At 40.5% G+C, this 19,181-nt stretch overlaps 1 long non-coding RNA gene across 1 annotated transcript; it reads left to right on the top strand.

Moving 5' to 3' along the window:
- Positions 1 to 108: 108 nt before the first annotated feature.
- Positions 109 to 4,746, top strand: LOC147246150 (uncharacterized). The gene is made up of 3 exons (XR_015109889.1): positions 109 to 323; positions 4,425 to 4,500; positions 4,707 to 4,746. It is a non-coding gene; the product is annotated as an uncharacterized LOC147246150 (long non-coding RNA).
- Positions 4,747 to 19,181: the final 14,435 nt, after the last annotated feature.

Genomic DNA, 19,181 nt, shown 5'->3' with positions numbered 1-19,181 from the left:
CAACCCTGATTGCTGTTGGGTGTCTTCTTTACTTTTTTAAATTTATTATCAGAATCAACTTCATGGCAGGTAAAGTTTACACTCTGTTTGGAAGTGAGAAAAGCTGTACAGTATACAAATAGTGATGTACTGATGCTGCACTTGTGAGAAATAGTCTTGTGTCGTACATGAGTAATCATGTTGAGGTTTGCTGTTGCCTTGAATGTCTGTGTAGTTTTCTTTACGATGCTTTCAGAAACGTGAGCTACTGGAAGCAAGAACAGTTAATTGGCAAGCTGTGACAGGACAGAGTGCACTGTTGATGACCAACCACTTCTCTTAAGGTCTGCACATTTTAAGTATCATCGAGATCAGTGGTTCCCAACCTTTTCTCATCTCATTTGCTTGTCACATGTCTAATAGTTGAAGGGAAAAAAAACAAAATAATGAAAATAATATTTTAAAATTTTAATATCCTTTTAAATGTAACTGATTTTTAACATTTAAAATGTTATTCTGGGGCTGCACGGTGGTGCAGTGGTTAGCACTGTGGCCTCACAGCAAGAAGGTTCCGGGTTCGAGTCCCGGCTCGGGCACGGGATCTTTCTGTGTGGAGTTTGCATGTTCTCCCCGTGTCTGCGTGGGTTCTCTCCGGGTACTCCGGCTTCCTCCCACAGTCCAAAAACATGCAATTGGGGACTAGGCTGATTGAATACTCTAAATTGACTGTAGGTATGAATGTGAGTGTGAATGGTTGTTCGTCTCTCTATGTCGGCCCTGCGATGGACTGGCGACCTGTCCAGGGTGTACCCCGCCTCTCGCCTGTTGACGCTGGGATAGGCTCCAGCCCCCCTGCGACCTTTAATGTGTAGGAATAAGCGGAAGATGACGATGGATGGATGGATGTTATTCTGTATATTTTTATTTTTATATAATTACATTTCTACCCCCCCAACAAAAATCACACATTTCATACATTTCAATTCCATTTTCGATTCTGCTTAACGATCCATTTCTTTATTGATTCTCTTATCGATTCTCATTTGGTTGGTTAGTTACCTGCAATATTATGAGCAGAGGACTTGCTAATGTTGCCGCTGCTCCTAGGTTGAGATTCACTCCGGAGCAGATTGAAAATGCGACATTCATTCAACGTTATCACATGCTGTGTGTGTAAATGTTTCTGCATATTGATAGTATTTCTTCCCTTTGATGAAATATCCACTTTGCAAGTATTGCAAGTTGCCCTGTTGTCATCCTTTCTCATGAAATGTAATAACATTTTTGAGTGTTTGTGCCGCTTGGGCAGCATGATTCCTGCTGGCTGCACTGGTGAATGATGTCGCTATGCACTTGCATGGCAATGTCATTTGCGCCAACTGGAATCGATAAGGGAATTGTTTGCAAAATTGGCTAATGATTCCAAGGAATTGAAGCACTCGGAACTTCTTGTTGTTCAATTCCCATCTCTAGGATTCAATGATCTGGATGAGACAATTAATCATTAAATGTCAAAACAAATTGAGCATTACTGTCAGTCACAAACTGGAAATAATCTGCATTTTGAGAATACAACAATGTGATTTCAAGATTATACGAATGATTAAATCAGCAGAACTGCTTCATCAGCTCATTGGCCTTAGTGCAGAGAGAATCAGATTAAAGGATGTGTGTTAAGCACATAAGAATCCCATCGGAAATGTTGGAAACATCTTCCCTCTTCACCACATGAAAACCTCTCAGTTCTGCAGTGACCAGACGGATGCTTGTTTCCCACTGTGACTCACACGGTTTGTTGTCAGTGTTGTAATAGTTCTTATTTATAGAGCGGAGTTTCAGATGATGAGTCACAGCAGATGAAGCTTTGACAGAAAACTTTTATTTGCCAGAAGCAAACATGGAGAAAGAGAAAGTCCTCATTGTGAGGGAAGTGTTCTTGGCATGCAAACCTCTGGTGAACATCCAGTTTCAGATGGCCCTCACAAAGAAAATTCCCAGATAGACAGATAAATATGTGTCCAAAAATGCTAATTTTATGAGGTGTTCGTGACAATGTGGGCATAGAACTATGTGAATGAATTCTAAAGGAGAGAGGGTAGGTCAGTAGCATTAACGCAACAACAGAAAAGGTGAAAGTCTCCTAAACTTAATTCAGTCAGGTATACGGTCATCATAGACTAAACCGTTCGTGCAACATATTGATATAGTTTGGCTGACAACGCCACTCTAAATGCTCCTCAGGTTAGCCAAGCAGCATGCTTCACCAAACCAGGAAATACAGAGAAAAATCCCCTTCAGCACAAAGCAGAACATAAGCTCTGCCCCAAATCACATACTTCTGTATGAAACACGAGTGCACAAGTTTGCAAAGTGCATTAGCAATGAGATGTATGTACTTCAGGCATACTCAAATTTGTCCACAAACTGAATAGAACAAATACAACTATCTAACCTATAGTTAGGTGACTATAGATGACTTCATGGAGAGTCAAATTCCTCTCAACATTTGCAATGGGCCCAGGGATTAGTAGCAACCTGGCTTTTGCATTAAGTCAAGTCAAGTCAATTTTATTTGTATAGCGCCAAATCATAACTAAAGTTATCTCATGACACTTTGCAAGTAGAGTTGGTCTAGTACCACACTCCTTCACTGAATTTACACCCAACAATTCTCCATAAGCAACCACATCCTGCAACACCGGCGACTAAAACCTTCGTCTTAACTGGCAGGATTGGGAGCAGACCCAGGCTCAATGGGGAAGGCCTTCTGTTTTGACCGCTTGGGGGGAAAGAGAGCAAGAGAGCAGGGCAGAGACAAAGACAGATAATGGAGGGAAACAGATATACAGAAGGAAAAAGAGGGACAGAGATAAAGAGGGACAGAAATGGAAAGAGACTGATGGACAGACAGGGACGTGAGCAGGTGGTGCTACAGGTGGCAGCTTGAGCCCCTTCAGGTCTGTAGCCTCCTCCAGCAGCACCCGGAATCTGGGATGTCAGGAGCCTGAAGGCTCCGGAGAAGAAGATGAGTTAGTAACACATATGAGTAGGATTTATGTACAACACATAGAGGAGGATAGAGAGGAAAGAGAGGAGGAGAGAGAAGCTCAGTGCACCATGGGAGATCCCCTGGCAGTCTAAGCCTATAGCAGCATATCTAAGGGCTAGCTTAAGCAGCCCTAACTATAAGCTTTACCAAAACGGAAGATCTTAAGTCTGCTCTTAAACATAGAGAGGGTGTCTGCAGCCCGGACCAAAACTGGGAGGCGGTTCCACAGGAGGGGAGCCTGATAGCTGAAGGCTCTGGCTCCCATTCTACTCTTAGAAACTGAAAGAACCACAAGTAACCCTGCACCAATATGTATATATGCTTTTGTCAGGGAGTTACTGTCAGTCATTTTTGTTAGGTCTGTAATGACTTTGTACTGTTAGCATGGCACTAACTAGCTAATGTGTGCCGAGCTACATTGGAACATTTTGTTCAGGCATTAAAGTTGTGGTATATGTTTGGTGTATCTGTGACATATTCCGATTCGCAGGCATAAAAACCATTACCACTTCTGGTAAGTGCAAAAGTATTGGAGTAGATATATTGGTTGCACCCCCCCCACCAAAGAAAAAAGAAATGGCCAAAAACTTATCCATCCATCCATCCATCCATTTTCTACTGCTTATCCTGTTAAGGGTCGCAGGGTGGCTGGAGCCTATCCCAGCAGCCTTCAGGCATGAGGCGGGGTTCACCCTGGATGGGTTGCCAATCCATCGCAGGGCCAACACATAGAGACAGACAAACATTTACACTCACAGCCACGCCTACAGTCAATTTAGAGTTTCCAATTAGCCTAGTCTCCACTTGCATGTCTTTGGACTGTGGGAGGAAGCCGGAGTACCCAAAGAGAGCTCACATAGCCACAGGGAGAACACAGAAAGATCTGAGATCTGGGCTCGAATGCGGAACCTTCTTGCTGTGAGGCGACAGTGCTAACCACTGCACCACCATCCCGCCCCCAAAAAGTTATTTTGATCTTGATTTTTTTTAACCACTGATTTTGATGGTAAATTAGGCATTTCATTTATCTTGAATATTATGACTCTTTATTCATGGCAGGATTGTCATAAATTTCATTTCATGTTTGTGGGATGAACTATAAAATAAAGTAGGATTTAATTCCAGCATGTTGAAAATGTGCAGAACAGTGTTTGGGTATGCAAGTGGGTGTTAGCGTATTTTTTTTTTTTTTTGTTTTGTCTACTTGTTTGTTTTTGGATTGTGGGAAAAGGACTTCACTGCTGCTGGTGTTAGTCAAATGGTTCTAGATACTGTCTTGTCCAAGATATAAAATCAATTTTTGAGCTTGTCATTGCAAACTTCACTGGTTGTGAATCTTCTTTGTTTTCTCAAGACCACTGGCAACTTATGTGTTGAAGCTTTCTCTGTCTCACAGGCTGAATTTTTTGCTTTGAAAAGACCTGAATCATATGCAGATCATCAGTGCATCTCAGCCCCTGGAGACATGACAGGTTAGACAATCATTTCATAGAACCTGTTGCCATGGAGATGCAGGTAATAATACCAGTGTGTGTGTGTGTGTGTGTGTGTGTGTGTGTGTGTGTGTGTGTGTGTGTGTGCGTGTGTCAGCTGGGTAGCAGTGTGGAGTGGAAATGATTATCATCCTTTCAGGGCTGCACTTTCTTCAAACCTTTCTCTGTTACTTTCTTTCCTCCAGCAGCATCATTGGATCATATTAGTCAGGTGGTGAGAGGAGCAGCCAATCAGATGACCTCTCCAACAGGCTGTTACTTGGGGTCTGTTTAAAGGACTGCTGCTTTTTTGCCTCCCTGTCTATGTAGACCAGTGTCTCATATGGCATCACTTTTAAGTAAAGGAATAGCCTAAAAGCATTGGTTTCAGTTGAGCTTTTAGGAAGAAATTCATGGAGTAGAGGATGTAACTAATTACAGCACACAAAGTGTTTTTGAGATGTGTATAATTTTCCACAGAAGGCCTTTAGTGCAGGCAGGTGATGAGAAAAATGCTCAAATGCAAAAATCCATTGTCTTCCGCTTATTCCTGTTAAGGGTCGCGGGGGGGCTGGAGCCTATCCGAGCGGCTATGGGCGAGAGGCGGGGTTCACCCTGAACAGGTCACCTGTCCATCGCAGGGCCAACACATACAGACAAACAACCATACACACTCACACCTACAGTCAATTTAGAGTATCAATCAGCCTCATCCCCTCTTGATGTCTTTGGAAGCTGGAGTACCTGGAGAGAACCCAGAAAGATCCTGTGCCCGGACTCAAACCAGAACCTTCTCACTGTGAGGCGACAGTGCTGACCACTGCACCACCATGCAGCCTAAGAGAAAATATATTCCTGACTATATTATAGCAGTAGAAAATGATCTTAGTCTGAGAATTTCATCTGCACATTTTCCCAGTGTTTTCTGATAAAAACTGCAACTCCTCTCTAAAAAATATGTGTAAATCTTGAAGTCTTTGAAGATTTGAACATACTGAATAATAGATTTTTTATCTGGCATTTCACATCACTTCTCTCCTACAACGTGACATCTGTCTGCCTCGCTGCAGTGAGCATGTTCAGACTGCAACACCTCAAAACACACACACACACACACACACACACACACACACCACATATAACACTCAGCTTCTAAGTTATTCACACACAATGGTAGCAAACTGAACACACGCACACATACACACACAGCACACTTGACAGATTTGACACCCGCCAACCGTTGCCATGTCTCCACAGCCCCTCCTCCCTTCATGGGTGCTATTCCCGGGTGCTGTGGGGTGTGGGAGATGCAACAAAGTGCTAAAAAGCTGCCATCTTGTCTTAGTAAACTTGGTGTTGCTGTTTTATGTTGTTGTGCAAATGTTTTGAGGGGAAGTTTGCAGATGCCAGTGTACAGCGAGGTACAACAGTAGTCAGAGGTCTGCTATAGGAAGCTGAGTTGTATCTGTCTGCTGGTTACAGTTCAAGCTGCCCACCTTTTACAGTTGTTTCTAATTACTTTCATATCCTCTGTAATTGTAGCTAATTTTTGCAAAACATGGAGGGAAGTTACCTCAGGATCCTTCATTTCTTTTGACTTCCCCTTTCCGTCCAGGACCTACGAGCTTCTGGCTCTGTCACCAAACAGACAGTCGGAACTTAAATGCCTCAAAAACCATGGTAGACTCTACCCATTTCGTAGGTTTTTTTTTTTGCATTATAACCCTGACATATTTGATTTGACTTTTACAAATTCTCCTTTACTTAGTTTGTGAGAGAGAATAAGCGGAATGTGTTATGACTGATCCATTTGAAATGATCAATGTTGGGGAGGGTGAGTGGAGTAATGGATTAGCTAACATGTTTGAATAGTTAACATGTTTCTAATACTACCTGACGTAGGGCAAATAGTAGGGATGAGCCTGACACTGGATGAAATGAGTATCTGGTGAGATACAGCAGTCATGACAAAGCAAATGAGTCATTGTCTGTTCTTGGATGTTTTTTGTGGAGGGAAAGTCCTCATTGCCTCCCTGTGTCCCACAATGTCCCTGATAGGCAGCTGGCCTGTCTCACACACACACACACACACATACACAAACACATGCGCACACACACACACACACACACACACACACACACACACACACACACACACACAAAGTCCCTCCCCCCACATAAATGCACACACAGCTGAGAATAGCCATTTGCTGCTGCTGCTTCCGTAATCAGTAATCACAAAGAAGATTCGTTTCCTCCTCCATGAGTGCAGACACAACTTTGTTGTGTACACAATCCACTTCTTTCTTTGCTGTGTCCACACTGTTTGGGATTTATTCCTCCATCAACCTGCTTCTATTTGGAAAGTAACAGATAAGCAGACTGCTATAGGTCAACAGACCAAGTGCTTATATACGACTTTGCTTTATTTCTACATTGGATATAGGGTTGCAGATTCATAAAAAGTAGACCTGGTGCTTTTATTGAAAATAAAACAGTAAGCACTCCATCATCCCTAGGTCTACATTCACACTGTGAGTTCATTGAGACATTAAAAAAATCCCTAGCCATTATCTCACTTGCAAATAATTGAAACTTCCCCCTTTCATTAAAAGGCACTCTCTCTCTCTCTCTCTCTCTCTCTCTCTCTCTCTCTCTCTCTCTCTCGCTGTGTCTCATTTAATTAGGGGTCTCTATTGAAATTGCCAAGGTCATTATTATTATTATTATTATTATTATTGTATTTTTTTACATAAAAATGCAACAAAATTCTGTAAAAAGACTGCTGAAGGAATAATAATAATTAAAGCTGCAAGCAGCGTTGTTAGGGCCTGAGCCCCTGCGCGGCCTACGGCCGCGTCCTTGACACCGGCCGGAATCCAACGGTGTAATCGGCAAATCCCTAGGCCTTGTAGTTTAGGAGATACGAGCATCAGTGCGCTGCACAGTGTGAGTGCAGAGCTGAGAGCCGGCCCTTTAAGAGCCCCTCCCTTCTCTGCTCGCTCTCTGCCATCTCTGTCAGAGCTGAGAGCAGAGCTGAGAGCAGAGCTGCCAGCTGGCCCTTTAAGAACCCCTCCCCCGCTGCACTGTGTCTGATCTGTGCTGGAGTGGAGAGAGTGGAGGATTCAGAGAAATGTAGTGTGTAAAAGGTGAATAACTCGGCATACGTTGGTCAAAAGTCACACAAAATACCATATTTTTGTAGGGATTTTTGTGAGGAATACAGTGGTGTGTTTTTAAAAGCTGTGGAATGTATGGTGTAGATGTGAGAAGCATTTGTTTGAGAGTATGTACCCTGAGAGGACACGCTCTCCCCATAGACTTCCATTGTAAGGCGAAAAGTGTCTCCCCCACTTTGACGGCTCATAAAATCCAAACCGAGCGCGTAGTATATTAACCTTGAACAACTTTTAATCAGCACAGTTGGGAGAGTAATGTGTGAAAGTTTGGAAGCCCTGGCATTTACGGTTTAGGAGGAGATAGATTTTGTTCGGGGTGCAAAATTGTCCAAAATTAGACATTCGTGTCCAAATTGTGGACATCCTGTTACAGTTAGGTCAAGGGTGTGAGTGTATGATTTATCCGTCTTGATGAGACGAGTTCAATGGTGTTGGTCCCATGTCTCTAGGACATTCCTACAGTCTGTGGCGTGGTTTTTTGTGTATGTAGGTGGCGCTATTGAGTAGAGCGCCTCTTTTTTTTTTAATTATCTAATTTTTCGCCGCACCCGATGTGCTTACCAAATTTGGTGAGTTTTCAAGCATGTTTAGGGGGTCAAATTAACTTTTGAAGTGGCGAGTGTGACTTCGAAACATAATAGGGTCTTCGCCAGGGACTGGCTCAGGCCCTAATAACTGTGCCTGCACTTCAGCAGTGACACTTATGTGAGAGATGCTGCCAAACACTATTTCCTTATACACCTGTGTATGACAACAAAGCTTTTTCTTATATGTAAATTTACATACACAGAAAAAGAAAGAAATAATGATTCAAATGTATGTAATTTTGGTGGTGTGAATCTGGTAATAATGGTTAAAAACTTGTTTTATTGTGTTGTTTTTCTGTAGAATTTCATAAATCTGACAAGTCCTTGAAATTGATTAAATTAAAAATTCCATCTTCTCCATGTTTGTGGGAATAAAATGATCAAAAATGAGGCTGTGAATTATAATTATTATATTGTTTTTGAATGTCTTGTCATACAGCTATTTTGGTGAAAGTAACGCAAAAGTATTGTAATCAGTAACTTATTACTGTACTCAGAAAATTATACTGTCGATGAATTCATTACTATTAAATGAAAGTAAAAAATTTTTTTTTAAAAAGGTCACCCAAATAAGAAATGGACAAACATTTGCAGAAGAAGAAACCAGCTGCACCTGGGTGCTGCTTTTGCCGGACACTGATCACATTCAATGTAAAATAACTGGATCAGTTTTGTGTTTTTATGCCCAAAAATTAATTTCAGAAAAAAGAATTATCTAACCTCATCTCAGTAGAGACTATCTAAATTGACTGGGTTACCGTATCTACCTAATAGAAAAATTGAAGCTGAATGTTATACACATTCTTTCCCTCACCTGATATTTTTAAAGTATATTGAATGTGTAACAAAAGGCCTCCTCTGGAGAAACAGTGTGTTTCACACAACATGTGTTCCACTACAACACTTTGGAATAAATTACCAAACAGTCTATTTAATCATCTCTGAGGTTGTCACCTTCCTTTGCTGCTGGTCGCAGCATCACATCCCCATACCTCTACTGTAAAAGGTGAAGAGATTCATGATTTAACTTGTTGTCTACAAGCTTTTCTGGAAGACCAGCTCCACACTGACCTACTAGGATTTCTTTAAGCATGAAATGGTTTTAATAGATGAGACAGCCCAGTGCTAGTTCATTATCATGCTAACCTGAGTACATATCTGCAAGACAACATTACACTTATTTGATTGGTGATCAGATCATTAATCAGCGATTGATTGGACCTACCACAACTGTTTTTTCCAAAGACAATTGGCTCGCCTATTAAAATTTAATGGGAATTTAGGAATGTGAATGCCTGTTTGGGAGTTTTTGGCTGTGCTAGAGATAAAAAATTCTAGCTATGCTACACACGAGTAAAAGGTTGCTAAAAAAATAAGACAAGGAAGCCTTGCTGGATCAAGGAACAGAGTGCAGATTTGACTATTTTCCAGGATGTCTCTCATTTGGATGCTCATTAGGATTCATAACATCTTCTTTCAATATTGTAGTGTCAGATTAGGCTCCAATACGTAATTGTACAGTTGTCACGTGACATTTGTTTTTCCAGGCTATCATGTCGAGATGCTTCAGTGGGAATCCAATATTTTAAGTTTCAGCACTCTTTACCCTTACAAATTTTAACTTAAGATAAAATCACATGAGATATGCTTCACCTTTTGCAGCGCGGCCTCCTCCTTCCCGCGCATCAACATATGGCAAAGGAAATGAAACATGAAAGCTGTCAGCTTCTGCACCGTTGCTCGGATGCAGGCACTGACACTCCTCAATATTTAAATACGACTCACCAGGGAAACGTATAACGTGTAGGAGCAGGTGTCATTGTTGTCATGGTATTCAAACAGTCGGCAAAGTCAGAATTCCCCCCAAAAAACTGGGAGAAACTTGATGGCCAATCATACTTATAATCCTCTCATAAATCCTCTCATATAGTACACTGCTGCCTCAAACTGTAGTGACATCCCTCATATGACATTGGTACCAATGAGCTGACCCAAATGACACTTTAGAGTGCGAAACATTTCAGTTTTTCTGGTACCATCTGCAACTTAGTGTACCTTGGGAGCAAGGATAGATCGTGAAGTTGATGAACAACTCAACTTGTAGTCTAATTTGATTGCCCATTTTAGGCTGCACGGCGGTGCAGTGGTTAGAACTGTCGCCTCACAGCAAGAAGGTTCCGGGTTCGAGTCCTGGCTCGGGCACGGGATCTTTCTGTGAGGAGTTTGCATGTTCTCCCTGTGCCTGTGTGGGTTCTCTACATCTACTCTGTCTTTCTCCCACAGTCCAAAGTCATGCAAGAGGGGACTAGGTTTATTGAATACCCTATATTGACCGTAGGCATGGCTGTGAGTGTGAATGGTTGTCTGTCTATATGTGTTGGCCCTGCGATGGACTGGTGACCTGTCCAGGGCGAACCCCTCCTCTCGCCCGAAGGCTGCTGGGATAGGCTCCAGTCCCCTCGCAACCCTCAACAGGATAAGCAATAGAAAATGGATGGATGGAAAATAGCTACGCTGTACTTGAATATCACTTTGCACACTCATGGCATTCTCTTAATGAGCTTCATGAAATGGTTTTCCAACAGCATTGACGGAGTTCCCAGAGATGCTGAACACTTGTTGGCCCTTTTGCTTTAATTCTGCAGTCCATCTCATCCCAAACCATTTTGACTGGGTTTTGGTTAGGTGACTGGAGGCCAGGTCTTCTGGCGCAGCAGTCCATCACTCTCCTTCTTGGTCAAATAGCCCTTACACAGCCTGGAGGTGTGTTTGGGGTCATTGTCCTGTTGAAAAATAAATGATTGTCCAAATAAATGCAAACAGGGGTAGTAAGCACCATCATCCCCAGGTCCACATTCACATTGTGAGTTCATTGAGACATTAAATAAAACCCTAGCCGGAGTACCTGAAGAGAACCCACACACTCATAGGGAGAACATGCAACTCCCCACAGAAAGACTCCGTGCTCAAGCCAGGCTCGAATCTGAAGCCTTCTTGGAGTGCAATGCTAACCAGCACACCACCGTGCTGCCCCAAAAATATTTGTGTTCAACTGATAGTTTTCTTCATTATCTTATAAAACACACTGATATACAGTATTTTTGCATTTCTGTCCTATTTCTCTCATTAAAAATGTCATTTGTAAAGTTAAAAACCAGTGAGATGTCAGTGTGTCAATATGAACCTAATGGTCCTTTTGTCAAAACTGCAGCACATTACGCCCAAAGCTTTACCAAGTGTAAAATGTGCAGATCCTGTATGATAAATATTTCCCTCTGCAAGCGTAAATCAGTCGATGATCCTGCTGTGTGTGTCAGCAACTGCCATCCGCCCTGCTGCGATGCATTTATCAATTTGCAAACACTGATACATATTTCATATAACATCAAAACAAAAGCCCGAGGCTCATTGAAGGATCATATTTCATTTATCTTCATGTGGAAAAACGATTAAATAACAGAGGTTTATCACCTGCTGCCTGCTGTTGAATTATATATGTGATTATACAGTATATTTAATGAATATTTAACATTTACACTCTATAAAGAAGGAAGGCAGTAGAGTGGATGTGGAGCTGTAATCAGGCTGTTATCAATGTTTGAGTGATTGTCTTCTTAAGAAACAGACCTCCGACTGGAGATGCACACTCTCCCATGTTTCCATCACTTCAGAGGACTTTTCAGTGATTTTTATTCCTTCTAAAGTAATTTAACCCAAACTAACCTCAAGCTTAAACCCAAAACTTTATATTATATTATATTACATTATATTATATTTAATGTCTATTGTATTTTTACATTATATCATATTAAAATCTATGTTATAGAGATTTCTTTTGTTCCAGGAAGGGAAAAGAGTCCCCTCAATGGAATTGTTTTAACAGCTTGGTTTATGTCCCTGGAACATGAGGAAAAAGCAGCACCACACACACACACACACACACACACACACACACACACACACACACACACACACGCTCTCAGAGACTTGTTTACAGACAAACACTTGATGTAGAATTGTGATCAACACTTGTTATCCATCAAAACATTTCACAAACACATGATTTATTAATTTGTTCTAATGTGTTTTTTCTGCATGTGTGTGTGTCTAATAACATACTAGTATATACATTTTAAGAATAAAAGAATTAGCATCTAATTATCATTTAATAATCATCTTACAGGCATCAGATACAGCATAATGTACTCAAACAGATGAATCATCATACATTCTTCCAGGGTAAAAGGAAGAAGATGTGATGAATTTGAATTAAAATGCCTGATGATGTCTCCAATTCAGGAAAAAAATATTGCCCCTGCATGACTTCATGGTGGGGCAGCTCGGTGGTGGAGTGTTTAACACTGTCACCTCACAACAAGAAGGTTCTGGGCTCAAGCCCCAGCTTGAGGATCTTTCTGTGTGGAGTCTGCATGTTTTCCCTGTGCCTGCACTGGTTCTCTTTGGGTACTCCAACTCCCTCCCACAGTCTAAAGACATACAAGAGGGGACGAGGTTTATCAGATACTCTAAATTGACCATGGGTGTGACTGTGAGAGTGAATGGTTGTCTGTCTACATGTGTTGGCCCTTCAATGGACTGGTGAAAATGGATGGATGGATGGACTTCATGGTGAATACAGAATGAATACAAGGTCAGCCCTCATATCTGTTGGAGGCAACTGGAGACAGATTAACAACAGCAAAACTATACAAAAAATCTGTTCATGAAGTCAAATACCTTGCCTTTATAATCAAAATTTTATCGAGTAACACTCAGTACTAAACATACACTTTGATTTAAGCTAAAACTGTTCTGCTTGTATGTGATCAAGCGTTATCAGCATATAGCACTTGTCCAAGCTTCCACTCCCTGCATTTCCAGACCCTGCAAGTTGTCCTGCTCACCATGAGGGCGATTAGACACATTACAGTATACACACACAATCATAAGCAATATGAGTGACATGCATAATAATAATGTTAATAATAATAAAAAATAATGTAGTGTTTAACTGTACAACAATTTACAAAAATTTACACAGATTACATGATCTCATTTTGAGTGTAAACCCACTGGTAAACAGAGGGTCTAACCCCTCAGAAAGAAAAGAAATGTCTTTGTTTTTTTGGGGGGGGGGGGGGGTTGCTTCTTTTTTTTTAACAGTACAAGTAGACAGAGCTTCTTTCTGGTCATATGCTGCCCCCCATTGGTGGAAGCACATGTTTCAATCACCTCCAAATAGAAGCTTTACATTTCCCAATGGGAGTCATGGGGTAATGCATGTCTCTCCAATATGAGAGTAATGACACACACACACAGACACAGACACAGACACACACAGACACAGACACACACACACACACACACACACACACACACACACACACACACAAGCACTCACATACACACGCAAAGTGGCATCATCAACAGCAGACACAAAGCTTCATTAATTATTTTCCCTTTCAGACAAACAACTTTAATTGGGACACAAGCACCTCGACAGTTGATAGCTGCAAATTGACCTGCATGTGTGTTTCTTGTATTACTCCGTTAATTTATGGGACCTTAAAATTTTATTTTAGGATGAAAACCTGGAATAAAGGTTGATTTATACCATGGCCAATGCTGAATTGCCCACCTTGAGGTGAGAGCTATTTAGCTCCCAGACCACTCTGAGGTTTGGCAGTTGCTAGCCATGTCATTACTTCTCATAATCACCGTTCTTCTGAACTCTGTGTGAGTGCTCTCTGGAGTCAGTTCTTGGTAAGCTCACTGTCACAAATGGATATGTTTCCCTCATGCATTGTATAGCATCAACCCATCACCCACATATTATGTATAGCATGGAACTATGGACGGTAGTGTTGTCTGGTTTGCAGTAGTGTACACCCACTGTGAAGATTCCCACAACCCCTTCACCACAAATGATTACACAACCCAGAACAACACCCTACAATCTCAAAATAACCATCATAATCACTATAAACTACTGTATATGCATGTGCACACAATTCCAGCCATTACTTTGGTACAGTTTGTCTTATCAAAACCAATGTTTCCTAAGGGAGGCTTTCACATTACAGGCTTGTGTGAGAATTTTGTTGGAAAACTATGTTGATATAAATCTTTGCACAAATTTAGGGGGGGTTACTGAAATTCTAGAATTCTTTTGTGTACTCAATAGTCCCACATGTGTTGTGTACTCAATAGTCCCACATATCACATAGACCAGTGATTTGCAAACTATGGTACATGTAACACTGATGGTAAGCAGGCTCCCTCAAGTGGTCCGCAGAGGAATCCCTGAGATATGTTTTTGAAAATTTAACAAGTCAATAACATTTAAAACAAAAAATACTATCAAACAGCAAATATTTTGGAATGAAAATGTTATTTTAACAGAAAGTTTTTCTTTCTTGTAATATTCTTGTGTCTGTCTGACCACTGGTCATCTACATAGATGTTGTGTGTATGCAGCCGAAGTTTGATGTATCTCCCTCTGCTAATGTTTGCCTCAAGCGATGCAAGATGGTAAGGAGCTATGGCCCTAATAATCTCCAATTTGGATTCAGCTGGACTGAGGAGCAGCATGGCTCGGAGGTAAAGTGGCTGTCTAGCAACCGAAGGGTCATTGGTTTGATCCTCACTTCCCCAGTGACCATGTTGAAGTGTCCTTGAGCAAGATACTGAACCTATTATTGCTCCTGATGAGTAGGTTGGCACTTTGCAAGGCAGCTTCCACCATCAGTGTCTGTGTGTGTGTGAAAGGGTGAATGAGATGACACTGTAAAGTGCTTTGAGTGCTGCTAAGGTAGAAAGGCACTATATAAAAAATGAGTCCATTTAACATTTACCAAAGCCCCAGTTTGTGGTGAAGTTCTCAGCAGTGAATCTATGAAACCAGTGCATCTTCAGATGACTCCTCTAAACCAGAAACCAGGGCTGAAAGACAAACTGCTGGATTTCTTTCTGAGAAAAGCCTACACATTGAATCAGTCCATGTTCACGATTCCAACACTTTTTTTACACCCACAGCTGCATTTCACATTTTTTTCCCTCTTTATGGATTTCTCCATCATGCTGGGTAAATAATGTAAAGACACCACCCAGTTATTTATTTTCATATACTGATAACAGTGATAAAAGTGGATCTTCTCAATGTATCCTCAGATTTCAACAGAGCAACACTCACAGTCGAAAACAATTTCAAATTCATGAACATATTCCAGCATGTATGTTTCATGTTTCCTTTCGATTGTCTATTTTACAGCCCTCCCTTACTTTGTGGAAGCCAATGTGGCCCCCAAGAAAAAAAAATTGTTGTCTACCCTTGCTGTACCTGGCTAGAGTTGCTGCATTACTGAATACTTCACACATACAGTAATGATGGTAATAGGGTTTTTATTTTTTCTGAGGTGGTACTTGTTTAAAATGTTTAAGAACCACTGACATAGACAACACCCCTATCTAAAGCAGAGCACACATTGCATGTATGGCAACACATTGGTAAGTAAGACCTCATTTGGCACTATATACCACAATTGATGCTCATTAATCTCACAGCACTGATGTGAAGGATGCACATTGAACAGTTTGAAAAGAAAGAGATCTGTCATCTGTCAGTGCATGCATCACTGAAGTAATTGACAGCAATTATCATCTGACCTGACCACTCATTGTATAGAGGCACTGCATTCGACCAGCGCTGCAGGTAGAGAGAAATCATCAGAGATGGAGAAAGACTCGGGTTCTCTTGGTTGGGCTATGTATCTCACTGTTTACTTTGTTTGCTCTTTTGTGATTGGCTAGCGATGTTTGTGACATAGATTTAGGTAGTGTCTTTCAATGCTATTGGCTCTGATGAGTGGTTGGTCATCCATATTAAACAATAGGTTCCTGAGGCACAGTGTGTAACACATAATATGTGTGAGTCAGTGCGTGAGACATTAAGTACCAAAGCTCAGAGCGAATTAGCTTCCCTCTCTCCATTCACATATTTTTTATCCTTTGTAGAGCCTGTGTACCATATTGTTAATGTTATGAACAGGTTCAAACTAGTTTGTTTTTTTTTGGTCAATTTCCCCCATGCAGGATTATTTACCCAACTGCATTGTTGTGGGTTAGGAATGAAATTTTCTCAACTGTAGGCCAGTGGATGAATATGTTTTTGAAGGAATCAATTCAAACTGGTTTATCTTTCGATTTCACCAGCACACAACTCTTTACCCCAACATGTTGTAGTGTGTGTAGCAACATTTTCCATTGTAGACCTGTGAACGAATACATTTTCATAATTAATGTTATTTACAATATTTTTTCTCAACAATTTTTCCACAGTTATGATGAAGATGATGATGATGATTACGATTTTACACCAAAGTCAGGGCCATCAAAGTGTACTTCCACCTCACAGTCATAAAAAGTCTTCAAGTGATATGCTTCCCTTCCCATTTCTTGGCCAAGTTTTGTTTTGATCCACCAACTGCACTTTGTAGAATTTGTGTCATACTGTAAGCCTAATGAGCTGGTTCAAATAGGTCAAAACTGTCCAGTTGTGTCAAAAATTGCACATTTGATTTTACTTTTTTTTTTTACATGCTTACAGTTTGCACATGAACATTTGCAAAAATTTAAAAATCAATCCACTAAAGTTGGAGTCAAAAGTTATCTCCTTTTTTTTCTTTTTTTGAATGGGTAAATATATCAAAACAAACCCTTAAAACAGTTGTAATTTAATGGAATGACACTTTTTTTTAATAAAGCGTTTTAATGCTAGTAGATATATAGTAATCATTTCAAGAGCTTGCCTTAATATTTCTTGACTAAAACCTCACTGAAATTTTTCTTTACTGTTTTAGCACCACATTTGGTACAGGTAATGGTCAGATGTTGCACTATAGAGGCTCTCAAGTCTTTCAAGAGGCATTTTGGGTGCAACTGCATCATTTGAAAGGGATATGCATTCTAAAAGGGTAAAAGGTTTCTAATTATAATAGTTACAATTATAACAAGATAATACAAATACACCTTGTAATGAGATATACTCATTTTACTTTGGGCCTGTCACTTTTAAGCAGAGGTATAAAAAAGGCCTAGACTTTAATTAGTGTCGCTGATACAGACAGAACTAAATGTCGATGCCCTGACCCTGTATGTACTAATCATAATTATAATTAATATTTGCATGCTATTTTATTTGTTTATCTGAGCAGAGGTTTTTTTTTTTACTTAATATGTATATGTGTGTGTGCGTTTCATAATTTCAAAATGTTATGTGGTCAAAATCATTAAATAGATTTTATAGACATGAAATATTCTACACGTCAGGGCCTTAAAGATAATAACTGTTTGTTTATGAAAAGTTGTTGTCCTTCAGATGGAACAATGAACCACCATTAAATTATCCTCACGTCCCTTCCACTTGTCATGTTGTTTTGGAAATAAACCACACCCGTTTCAGCTACTGAATGACACGGAATGACGAAGCCAATCAGAGGGGAGGAGAAGGCTGAGCAACATTTGAGAATTGTCAAGAAAAAAAGCTTGTTGTACTGAAGGTGGTGTGAAGAAAGAGAGAGCATGCCAGAATGTGGGTTTGTATTTTATTGGATTAGATGTGTGTTTTTATGATTGTTTACACACCTCTGCTCCCTACCCCAACCCCACACACACTGATGCATGTTGTTGTCAGACTGTGTACACACTTTACTGCATGTTTGCATAAGATTCTGCAATGTTTTATTTGCTACCATGTGTGTTTGCGTGCTGTTTACCCACCTCTGTGCCGTGTGTGTGCATGATTGTGTGTGTGTGTGTGTGTGTGTGTGTGCCATCAGTACACGGCCCAACACACATTGTAATAGAGCCCACAGGGACATAAGCACATGAGTGAGTGTACAGTTGCTAGCTGTAAATTGACCTCCCACAGTGTGTGTGTGCATGTGTGTGTTTGCTTGCGCACGTGCTTCCACATCCACAGAGAGCCATAATAACTATTATCTCTCCCCACAGACCCTTATCATTTCACACCGCTTTTTTCACAGTTACACAGCAGCAGTAATAATTAGAGGGCTTCGCCATCATTGGGTCAGAAGGACACTCAAACCGTCTGTGTTCAAAAATATATCCATAAATAAAACATAAGCATCTGATTAAAGCCACACTGAGAAAGATTAAAAGATGTTTAACCAACTACCTGTATAATAATTTGAGAAGGAAAATATGATACTGCATCAAAGTAAAGGAAACATGAATTTGGTCTCTAGTAGGGTGTACCTTTCTGAAATAGCTTGTAGAGGTCTAAACAATATATGAAATAACATACAAAAATTTCATTTGCACTTCTTCATCGTTCCATTGTGCAAAATTTGAAAAGACTTCCTCAAATTTCCTGATAGACTGTTAAGCAACAGACACACCATATATTAAGGTATAAGGTTTCTTTTATTGTCTACCATAGGATAAACTGTCTTGACTTATGGGTCGGCTGCATCAAACAAGATATTACTAGATAAACAGATGAATACATTAATATATGATGCATGTGCTGAGAAAAAAAATAAAGAAAACATCCTCACAACAAACACTCACTAATCAAATGTATTGCAGTGTTTAAATGATACATTTGGATCATCATTGATAGACAATTATTAGATAGTTGGAGAGGCTCTATTTCATAAGTCAGTAAGTGGAGGAGACATAGAAGCACCACTGTGCAAATTCACGAATACCCTGTTAGGGACAATATAATGCAGAAATTCCATAGACGTCATTGACTTTCTCCGGTGTGTCTAGTAGAGTCCCACCACTGATCTAATACAGCCATCTGTCCAGCAGCAGCCTGATGTGGTGTTTCACCATCACAAGTGTGCATTCAGTGCACTGTTGAACCTGTACTCTTGCTCCATTTCAGAGT

The sequence above is a fragment of the Aulostomus chinensis genome, chromosome 17 (assembly GCF_037954235.1).
Source record: "Aulostomus chinensis isolate RoL2024-O1b breed Wild chromosome 17, RoL_Achi_v1.0, whole genome shotgun sequence".
Lineage (NCBI taxonomy): Eukaryota > Metazoa > Chordata > Actinopteri > Syngnathiformes > Aulostomidae > Aulostomus > Aulostomus chinensis.
The sequence above is the reverse complement of the archived record's forward strand: the minus strand, read 5'-3'. Positions and strand labels throughout refer to the sequence as shown.